This window comes from Rattus rattus, chromosome 17 (genome assembly GCF_011064425.1).
Source record: "Rattus rattus isolate New Zealand chromosome 17, Rrattus_CSIRO_v1, whole genome shotgun sequence".
Classification (NCBI taxonomy): domain Eukaryota; kingdom Metazoa; phylum Chordata; class Mammalia; order Rodentia; family Muridae; genus Rattus; species Rattus rattus.
In genome coordinates, this window is record NC_046170.1 from 28,518,369 (window position 1) to 28,529,243 (window position 10,875).

Below are 10,875 nucleotides of genomic sequence, written 5' to 3' on the forward strand. Positions count from 1 at the left end.
CTCACCAAGTAGTCGAGGATGATCTTAGACTTCTGGTCTTCCTGCCTCCTCCTCCCCACTTGCACACGTTAGTTACCAGTGTGCATCTTCACACACAGTTTCATGAGGGACTGGATACTGGACATCGCTCTAGGCAAACACTCCGTCAACCAAGCTACATTCCTAGCCACAGAAGGTAGCAGCTGTCCTTTGCTGGGTCCACGGGAGTACGGCCTGCAGTTTGGCCTCACAGCGCTTCTCCTGTGCTCCTCCTTCAAGCCAAGCCTTTTCTTCTTCCCGTCTTCCCTGTGTGTTGGAGGAGACAGATCGAGGTATCAGGAAACACAGGCAGGCTTTGTCACTGTGATCTCATACTGGACCTGTCACTTCCCTGATGTCATGGGGATTGACGTAGGTGGAACAACCCTAATCTGAAAATCCCCAAACCGAGTTGAGCCAAAGCATTTGCATGCTGTCAAAATGGCACCGGGTTCCCTCAGGCAGTGTATCTAATGAATCTGTGTTTAGATCTCAGTCCCAATCTAATGATAGGTCATAAAGAAGCACAGATATTCCAGAATCGGGGGGAAAAATCCCCAAGGACGAACCGTCTGGGTCCCACGGTTTCAGAGAGTGGACAGGCAGCCTGTAGCTGTGCTGTGTTAGGACCGGCCTTTCTAAAATGTGGAACGACACAGAGGTCAGGCTCATCTGAAAAAAAAAAAAAAAACGTATTTTTTTCCCTTAGAATTGTCTATTCTGCTTATTTTGTGTTTTTGGTTTTTTTTTTTTTTTTAAATTTAAAACACTTATTGGTGTGTGAGTGTATGCATGTGTATGTGTTTGTGCGTACAGTTTGAGTGTTGTTCAATCTCTTCTTCCACCATTTGTGTCCCAGGAATCAAATTTAGGTTGGCAGGCTTGGTGTCAACCACCTCTACTCACTGAATCATCTCAGCTCGAGGGATGAATTTTAAGGTGACGTTTGTGTGTGTTTGTAGTGGGGCAGGGGATCTGGAGAGCCCAAGATATCAGACAGAGAGGCTCCTTTTCCCTTCCTCTGGGTCCCGAAAAATGCCAATCAATAGTGGAGTCCCTGGCTTCTGTTTAACCAGTAGCCGCCTCTGGTTATGCAGTTGACTAGTATTCTGACTAACCAATGTGGGCCACCCCAGCCGCCTGGTTTCTGCCTTCAGTGTCGAGTGAGTTTTCTAAGCCATCACGGAAGTGCATTGTGGAACAGGCTGGGCTCCAAAACCCATTCATGCCTTTTTCTCCACTTCCTCCCACCTTCCCATGTCTCCCATTCACGGGATGTGAGGGGCCAGTGGTTTGTCTTAACACCAGGAACAGCTCGTACTGATAGTACTTGTCCCCTGCTCTGTCTTCCCAGGAGTGAGTAGATTCTGAATCCATGGGTCAGCCCGGGTTTTCCTGGGAGTATCTTGCCTTCACAATTGTACGGTGTCCATGATGAGCCCTAGGGAATACTTGGTCTTTTCTCCCTGGGGAAGAGGGAAGGGTATGGAAAGGCAGTTGGAGTCTAAGCACACCTGCCCACTCTTAGAATCCGCTGTGCTGTGAGAGAGTATCGACTTTAACAGACGGATTAAGACCGCACCAGAACCCATTACTCAAATCGTTCCCAGCCCAAGTGCCTTTGATTGGGCCAAGACCCCAGGTTTCACGATAATCTTAAATTATAGCAAGGACGGTTGTCTACCTAGCTCAGTGTCGGGGTTCAGTGTGAGCTGCCCGAGCTCTGCTCGTGAGATCAGAGGCCGGCATCTAAGCCCCCCGTATTGGCTTAAAATAGGAGGGATGGCATGGCTCTGATTTATGATACCAGGTGAGCCCACATGGCGTGTGGTGAGCCTACGGTCAGCCCTCCTGCCTCTTCTAAGTGTTACACAGTGCAGACAGACAGAAGGACAGCCTTTCTTCCTCCTTAAGTGCTCCTTGGGTCTCATAAGGCCATTGCATGGTGGATAGACAAATCAGAAGAATATAAAACCACTTGGAAAGAATTTCACTTGAAGTCCGCATCCTTGGTTTTCTTTTTTTTTTTTTTTTGGTTCTTTTTTTCGGAGCTGGGGATCGAACCCAGGGCCTTGCGCTCTACCACTGAGCTAAATCCCCAACCCCTTTCCTTGGTTTCCTTGACGGCCACACTCTGGGTAGTGTGTCTGCTGTGTGTGGACGGGGCAGGGAGGGCTCTTCAAAAGGCAGCCGTACCCTTAATGCCCATGGGGGCTGCCTCGTGACCTTTGCCTTGTTCCACAGCAAGGGGCATAAGTCCTCTGGGGCAGCTCCTGTCCTCCACCCGGAAGTACGAGTGTCAGAGGGCTTATGGGTGATTTGACTCAGGAGCTAGTTTCTGCCAGCGCTTCCCAATGACGTAGACTGTTAAATGTCTGCTGACTCCCGCCTACCCGAGGTGGCTTCAGCCCAGAAAACGATGTGCTCATTCAGGAGGTTCAGAGGGTGTGTGTGAGTGGCCAGAGGTTTGGAGGGAATTTTTAGTGCCTTTGTTCTCTCTGGCCTCCTCCTCTGGAGCAGCTGGGGCTTAGAAGTTCATTTCCCTCAATGGATAGCAGAGCTGGCTAGACATGGCTTCCTCGCCTGGCTGGGAGATAGCATATAGCCCCATGAGTCCATGCTGGAGGGATCCCAGGCTGGCTGTGGTAGACAGGCTGTGGTAGCCTCCAACCACTTGTCAGCCCCAGGGACCTCTAGGGAGATAAAAGGTCAGCCCTCTGTCGGGGCAGGGCTCAGCCCCGGACTGGGTTAAATCATCCCTGCTGTGGGGACCTGTGGCCAGTGTGTCACCAACGGTGTGTAGTGGGGGTGGTTGTCACTCCTTAGGAAGGTCTCTCACTTTCTGGAAGCATCTCAGGCACTTTCAATTGTACCCTCAGGAAGTTCTCCTGTGTGGTCGGATGTCCTCCCCTCAGGCTCTGCCCAGGTCATTCTGGGGATGGCCTTGGGCACAGCCTTGGGCAGGGAAGCCCTAGTCAGTGTTGTCTTTTGGCTCTACCCTTAAGGCCTCACGTAATGGAGCTGAAATTGTGTTAGACGCACGGCTCTGGCTCTCCTGCATTTGTTGAGGAAACCAGTAATGTCACCATTAGCCGAAACACTTGCCATTCGTTCTTGTTCTTCACGTTGGCACCGCACTCCCCTGCCCTCCCCAGCCCCTCTGGTGAGCTCTCAGGGAGTCTTCCCTTCTCTCCCACCCCAGTCCTTTTTGTGTACATAGTCATGAACAGTGCAAATTCTCATAGAACATCACTATATTCTGCTGCTGTCTGTGTTATTTCTTACATGGCTAGTGTTACACATTTACAAGCCATGGATTCCTTTTTTTTTTTTTTTTTTCAAACTTTACTGTAAATGTAATACAAATAGGATGTAGCCATCATGAAGATACTTTTTTTTTTTTTCAATACAGCAGGAAAAGAGAAAATTACTGGCAGGCCAGTCTAGTGACATCTCACAGTGACACATTTGTGCTTCCTATGGGACCGGATCTTGCTCTGAAGCCCAGGGTGGCCCCGAATTAGTATTTCCTTGCACACACTTCTGCACGGATGGTATGACGGGTTTCAGCCATCCCACCCAGCTTCCGGGTAGCTGCTCTTTCTCTTGCGCATGCGCAGGAGGCAGTTTGAAAGAGTCGGCTGACATCGCGTTCCTTTTACATAATACCCTTAGGGGCCGGTGAGATGGCTGAGCCTGTAAAGGGGCTTGCTGCCGAGCCTGTCAACCTAAGTTTGATCCCTGTGAGGTGCACGGGAGGAGGAGGAGAGAATAGGGCTGTGCAAACTGTTCTCTGAGTCCTGCGTGTGAGACCTGGCAAGGATGTGCCTGTAAACATCCCCCATCCCCCGCCCCACGCACGCACGCACCCACGCACGCACAGGTTGAGAACCACTGGTTTGGAGTGCATTTAGGGAGGCACGGTAGCGAGAAGTGGCACAAAGGTTCCACTCTGTTGAAGGCATCCCAAGTCCTGGGCACGCAGCATGGTCCTCGCTCCCTTTCCTTTTCTCTCTGGCACGCTCAGGGGACATGTGTTGGGTTTGTTGCTCTCTTCAAACTCTCCATCTTGAGCTAAAATACACAGGGGCTCAGAGAGGAGCTGTCCCAAAGTATGTTAACGGGGCCTGTATAGTTCACCATTTATCTTTAAGACTAAACGTTCTGAGAGTAGTCCCTGGATATTATAGAAGTTCCCTTTGAGCCTTTTATTTATTAGTTTTTAGAAGCTGGGTCTCTTTAAGTAGCCCAGGCTGGACCCTTGCAGAGATGCTCCTCAGGCCTGCCGGGATTACAGGTGTGAAGCTCCACCTCATGGTTTCTCTTTTGAAGTTGGCATCTAGGCGGGCGTGGATGCCCTTTCTGGACAAACCATTTTCCAGTGCAGGCTACAAGCCTCCTGTCCGATTCTGTCAGTGAGCCATGACACCAGCTGGAGCCAAGAAGGAAAGGAACTATCATTTGGCAAAATGTTGGGAAACTCTGGCCCTGCTTGCTTCTCATCCGCCTGGTCCAACTTCTCCCATCTAGAGAATGGCATTTGCTATTTTAGGGGTGGTCTCTAATGGTTAGGGGAATGCGTGCTCAGCGACTATATTTCTCTGGCTTCTAGAACAGCCATGTGCTCCACAGTTATGTGGGTAAATCAGGCAGACAGGACAGCCCACATTGCAGGTGCTCGGAATAGGGTAAAAGCGTGAACCCCATTTTGAATCCTTTCTAGTTGCTAGGGCTTTGGACTCAAAGGGCACATTTGAATACGTACAGATCCAACAGGTGTTTCTGGTTTTTTGTTTTGAAAGGGAAATTGTCAGAGAACAATTAAAGCATTGTCAGCAACACTGTCAGGAAAAGGCAAGAGTTTTTTAAATAATTACATAATATGCCCGAACCATATTCTTGGTTCTGTTTTAAATAGAACTGAGAACTCTAAATTCGCGTGGGCTGGGAAAGGCTGTTCCTATGAAAACCATGTTGGTAGTACCAAGCAATTTTATGCTTTAAAAAAATTACGTTCCCAGGCCTTCCCATCCCCTCGGTTCTTTGAGAAGCAGCTGCAATGTTAGGTGGAAGTCTGAAGATTTTAAACAAAATTAGTGGAGAGGGCTGGGAACTGTGACTATGGCCCAGCTGGCAGGGGGCTTGCCTAAAGGCCAGAGATTCAGACCTTCCCCAGCGGTTCAAGGTCATCCTCAGCTACATAGGGTGTTTGAGGCCAGACAGGGATACACGAGACAGAAAAAGGTGGAGGATGTTAAGGCCACTGACTTGAGGCGACGGCCCTTGGGTGGAGCAAGTCCTGCTGCAGAAGTGTCCAGGTATGGGTGCCAGGCACAGCCAGTGACAGTGTGGGGTTCCCCGGGGACATGCAGGTTTCAGCTGGGCAAGTAGTAGTAAGTTTATCACATAAAAGATACATACTGCAGCTGGCCACACACAGGTCCACACATGCACACACCACACATGCACGCACACATACACCTCTACCTTATACTCGCATTTCAAGAGACCATCTTGTATTTACTTTGGCATATCCACCAGCAGGCCTTACAGGAGGCTAAAAGAGACAAGTGGTTCTCTTGTTCTGTCAACCTCTCCACCCCACCCCACCCTTTGCCTTTCTTAGTGTTTCTCAACAAGTTTTGGGCTTCTCACCGCAAACTCTCCTATCAGATTGTCACCTGGTTTTGGTGTTAAGTAAAACGTCTTTTCTGTCTTGAAAGTGCAAAATTTTCTCCAGTCCTTTGGGTAAATTTTTAATTTTTTGATACTTTCTCCCATTATTTCCTTTTAAAAAATATGTATTCATGTAATATATAATATATATATTTATTTAGTCATATACTATATATAATGGGGTGAGGTCAAGAAGCTTGATTGGGTCTGCCGTACCTTTGCCAGGTATGTGGCTGCCCTTGCTCACCCCAGGCTCCTGGCCTGCCTCTTGAGTTGTTAATAAGATACAGAAAAGGCATGGGGGTTCACCTGGGAGTCTGGCTTATCGCCCATAGAGGATCCCTGTGTCTGTGGCGAATAGGTTGCTAAAAAGGAAAGTTTGAGTTCAGATTCATTAGGAGTGATGAGGGAACCTTCTCTGGGGTCCTTTCTTGGACCACAGAAGGTTAGAACTATTTACCTACGGCTGGTGTTTGATCTGTAATTGTTAATGAGCAGGGCAGGTTCCCAGGCTCAGGACAGAGCCTTGAAAGCCTACTTGGTCTCTTAGGTCAACAACTGTAGTAACATTTTCTTTGCCGGCGCGGCCTGCACACCAGAATTACTAAAGGAAATGCCCACCCCTGGCTGTCTGCCCCTTCTTCACTCTCTCTGTGAGGATCTCCTCCTTGGGGACTATTGGGCCTTTGCAGACACTTGTGAGCTGACCTCTGTGGTCCACCACGGGTGACACATGTCATTACCACCGAGCAGGCACCTCCTTGTTCCTTGGAGGAGGGTTGAACCCAGGGACTAGTAGGCTGTGAAGGAGGCATTCTGGTGTCATGGGATCTGCCCTGTTCTGAACCCAGCTGTGGCCCCAAGGGGATCAAACCCCAGGCTTCCCCGTCTGCACTCTCACCCCAGGGAGCAAATAGAAAAGCAGATTTCCTACCTGGGCCAGCTTCCCTGAGTGTCAGTCAGCTCTAGGGCACAGTGTGTATACTGGGGCCCTTAGCTTTCTAAACCTCTGTTGAGTGTGAGAGCTCTGTTAGCAGCCTGTATTCAAGTGCTTTGTCTCCTCTCTCTGTATTCTGGAATGTGCGTTCCCCAGGCCCCGGAGCACCTGCTTCCTACCCGTGTATCTGGAACCCTCATTTCTTCTGAGAGCTTCCTTTGGCCAAGGAGGGCAATGAGCGGGTACGGGCGCTGAAATCCTGACTGCCCTCAAATCTTCCTCATTCTGGGAGCCCCCGCCTTGATTGGTATAGGCTTCACCTGACAGAAGGTGGGTATCGGACTTTGGCACTCAAGTGTGGCAGCCAGTCATTTTACTCTTGGCTGCTCCTGAGGGGAAGTCACCTCTCTGGGACAGTAGGAACAATACTATCAGGGGTTAGCTCTCCTCCTGCTTGGGCCCAGTGAGGGGTTTGGGAGGGAGCTGCGACATGTAGAGGTGTTAGGAAGATTCCAGGGTGTTCCAGCTGGGGATTGTGGCAACTGAAAGAACCCCCCATTTAGTTTAGAACTTGCTTTCCCTGGTTTTAGCAGGCTGTGTTTGAATCGACTTTGAATCCCAGTACCGTCTCCCCTGGGCTCAGGAAGATTCTCCGCACAGCAGCTTCTGCTGGTGGCTTTCTTGTAGAGGGTGGTTTGGGAGACAGAGGAGACAGAGACAGAGACAGAGAGAGCAGAGACAGAGACAGAGAGAGAGAGAGAGAGAGAATATGAATATGCAGACTAGGAGTCTCCTCACCCAAGATGGTGTCCCTCATAATCTTCCCCTACCTGCACCTCCGTGTGGCAGACTGCGCTTCTATCCACCCCCTCTGGAGATGTCCAGGAGGATTCAAAGCAGAGGGGGTCTTAGGAGCACCCTTCTTCCCCTCCAGCTAGCTAAGCCAGGTGGAGCTGGGCCCAGAATTGCGATTTCCACATTCGTCCTACGCAGGAATCAGTGAGAGTGAGACAGGCCCCACCCCCCGGCCCCCAAGCCAGCTCTCGTCTAGAAAGTGCCGTGGGGGCGGGGGTGACTTGGCCGGAGACCCCCTTGTTCACGCTGCATCTGTGTTCACTTTCTGATTCTCGGGTCGGGCTTCGTTTTTTACTGTGTTTTTGCCAGATTTGGTTCCATTAGTGATGGCTGCAGCTGTCCAGGCAGGAAAAAGCAAGCAGTGTCCTTGGGGAGTGGAGTCCTGACCTCCTCCCTCCCAGTCTCAGTGTGTCCTACTTTGAGTGGAGACCCTGTGACACCCCCACCTCGAGTGCGCCCCCCACGCCTCTGTCCTTTACCTCTCAGACCGCAGCTTGGCTTGGAGGCGCAGGCTCCGGACCCATCACTCAGGGGTGACATTTTCTCTCTGATACTTCAGTTCCCAGAAGATTCCTCCTCCCACCCACCCTGACACATATACCCTTCCTGCACTCAGAAGCCGGGTCTGGCCAGCTCTTCGGTCTTCTCTGAGAGGCGTTCAGAGACCTCAGACCTCACCTGGGGAAGTTTCAGACAGCAGTCGTAAAGCCCGGGTCCTTGGGGAGGGGCCGGGAGGGAGCTAATTACACAGCTAATTGATCCAACAGATGTCGTTTAAAGAGATGTCGTTTCTGAGTGATTTGGCTGCACAACATCCCACCTTGCTTGAGACAGGCTTGTAGCCCTATCAGAAAGTCTGTCTCTGTCTCTCTCTGTCTCTCTGTCTCTGTCTCTCTGTCTGTCTCTGTCTCTGTCTGTCTCTGTCTCTGTCTCTCTCTCTCTCTCTCTCTTTTGGAAGAGCCTGCTTCCTGTCCCTTTTTGAGGGTCTTGTGACCCATTCTGGGTTTTCCAGAAAGCTCCCCACCGCTGGTCACTGTGTGCTTACACCATTTGACATGGCTTGGTTCCTACCTCTCCCCATGCCAGCTTGTGCAACTATTTGTTTTGTGTGTTGAACCTCTGGCCATCTTGGGTTGCTTTGCCTTTAGGGGTACATTTGAAGGATGCAGAGTGTGTGTGTGTGTGTGTGTGTGTGTGTGTGTGTGTGTTACAAATGAGTTGTTCTAGAGCAGCCCCCTCCACTCCCCATCCTCCCCCCATCCCTGTCCCCCTTCTCTTGCTTCAGTCCCTGCTCTCCTTTGAGATAAAGTCTTGCTGTAGCCCAGCCTAGCCTGGAGCTCACTGTGTGTAGCTCCATGTGACAGTATTTTGCTACTTTTCTTCTGGGACAGAATGTTGTTCTGTAGTGCAGGCTGGCCCCAAATCCGCTGTCTAGATCAGGCTGTCCTCAGACTCCTGATAGCCCTCTGCCTCAGCCTGATGCAGTTAGGACTGTCCAGGTCTACCTTCCTTCCATTGTCTTTATTGGAAGCATGTCTGGGAGGAATGTTGCTGACAGTCCCTGAAGGTGTCTTCTGATTGCATACGACAAGACTCTAGCTGTCCCTATTGACTCCTCGTGCTCAGGACAGAGATTGTGGAGGGAGAAGGGGCCAGCCTAGAAGCCGAAGGTGGTACTCTCTCTGCAGTGGGAAGAATGGAACACAAAGGTTGGAGGCTCTGTCTCCTGCAGGTTTCCTGGGCGTGGCTAGGGCGGACTTGCTAACTGTAATCATGGCCTGAACTTCCAGGAAGTCAGCGAGTCCACAGCTAGGCTGCTGACATCATCGATCGCATGGCTACAGAAGGCTGAGTTATCTTTGGGTCTCGACCCCTTGTTAGCCCTGCGTGAGTCTGGACCTCTGGCACCTGTCTGGTTTAGAAGTGGCATTGCCTCCTCGAGGTTGTCCATGGTGTCTGCAGCACCAGGGTCTTGACTGTCTGGGTCATCTTCAGCGGCCTTGTCCCTGGGCTCCTTTTCTGTCTATCTGCCAAGTTCTCCATGACTTGCATATTAGGGCTCCCCCTAGGTGGGATCCATCTCCCCCTCTGCTTTCTGTGTCTCTCCCAAAGGCTTCATGAAACCCAAGGATTCTCAACACCATCTCACCTGTCTTCATCTCTGAAATCTCCCTGCATCTGACTCCTCAGCTTAGAATATAAAGACTCTACATGACCCCTGCTCCTAGCAACACCCCCGATTTCTCCCCTTCGCCTGAACTGGCATAACAAACCCTATCTGAGCTCCTGGCTTTCTAGCTCACCATGCAGGAGTGAGGTGGGTGTGGCCCGTGGATCAAGGCCTCACAGAGTCATCTTGAGCCACAGCTTTACCTTTCATTCTCCTCAGAGATTTATTCTTATCCTGAGTTCTGGGCAACACCCCTCACAGGATTCTGCAGAATGTGTCAAAGGCTTGGGGAAGCCCTCATCCATTCATCAGGACTCCTCTGTGGCCTCCTAAAACCCTGCTAGCCTGAACTGCTCCCTTCTCAAAGTTGCCTTATCCTCTCAGTACTTATTTCCCTCAGGGAAATTTTTTAGTTCATCCTGCAGCCCACTCTCATCTGCCATGGTCTGTCTCTCCCTAGTTGGAGAGCCTTTAACAACAGGATCCGTTTAACCACACCCTAATTTGTGTCTTTCCCGGTGGATGGGTAGTCTGTGAGCAAGCGTCATCGCCTGAAGATTTGAGAGTAAAAGACGGAATCTAAAACCTAGAAAGCATCCAGCTCTGACAAGCCTCTTCCCCTTGTTTTTCTGGAGCTGCTCTGGGGAAATGTCCATGTCTAAACCGTGCTTACTTAGCCCCCAACCTGGTCCCTGCCCTGAGAGCTTTGTTCTAGTAACATAAACTCCAGTCTCCTCCTCCTCCTCCTCCTCTCCCTCCTCCTGCTCTCCCTCCTCCTCCTCCTCTTCCTCCTCCTCCTCCTCTTCCTCCTCCTCCTCCTCTTCCTCTTCCTCCTCTTCCTTCTCCTCTTCCTCCTCCTCCTCCTCCTCCTCCTCTTCCTCCTCCTCCTCTTCCTCCTCCTCCTCCTCCTCCTCTTCCCCCTCCTCTTCTTCCTCCTCCTCTTCCTCCTCCTCTTCCTCCTCCTCTTCCTCCTCCTCTTCCTCCTCCTCTTCCTCCTCTTCTTTCTCCTCCTTCTCCTCCTCCTCCTCCTCTTCCTCCTCCTCTTCCTCCTCCTCCTCGCCATGAAGTCAGCCATGTTTCTTTCTGGTTCTCTGGGACAAGGTCTCACCTTAAATCCACTGTGTGGCTGAAGCTAGCTTTGAACTCCTGATCTTCCTGCCTCTCCCTCACATCTTCTGGGATCGCAGTGGAATACCACCATAGCAGAGCACCACAGGGC

The 10,875-nt window shown here is 50.9% G+C and overlaps 1 protein-coding gene across 1 annotated transcript in view; it reads left to right on the forward strand.

The window, feature by feature from the left end:
• Window positions 1-10,875, forward strand: part of Zfhx3 (zinc finger homeobox 3) — a 242,034-nt gene that overhangs the window by 88,586 nt on the left and 142,573 nt on the right.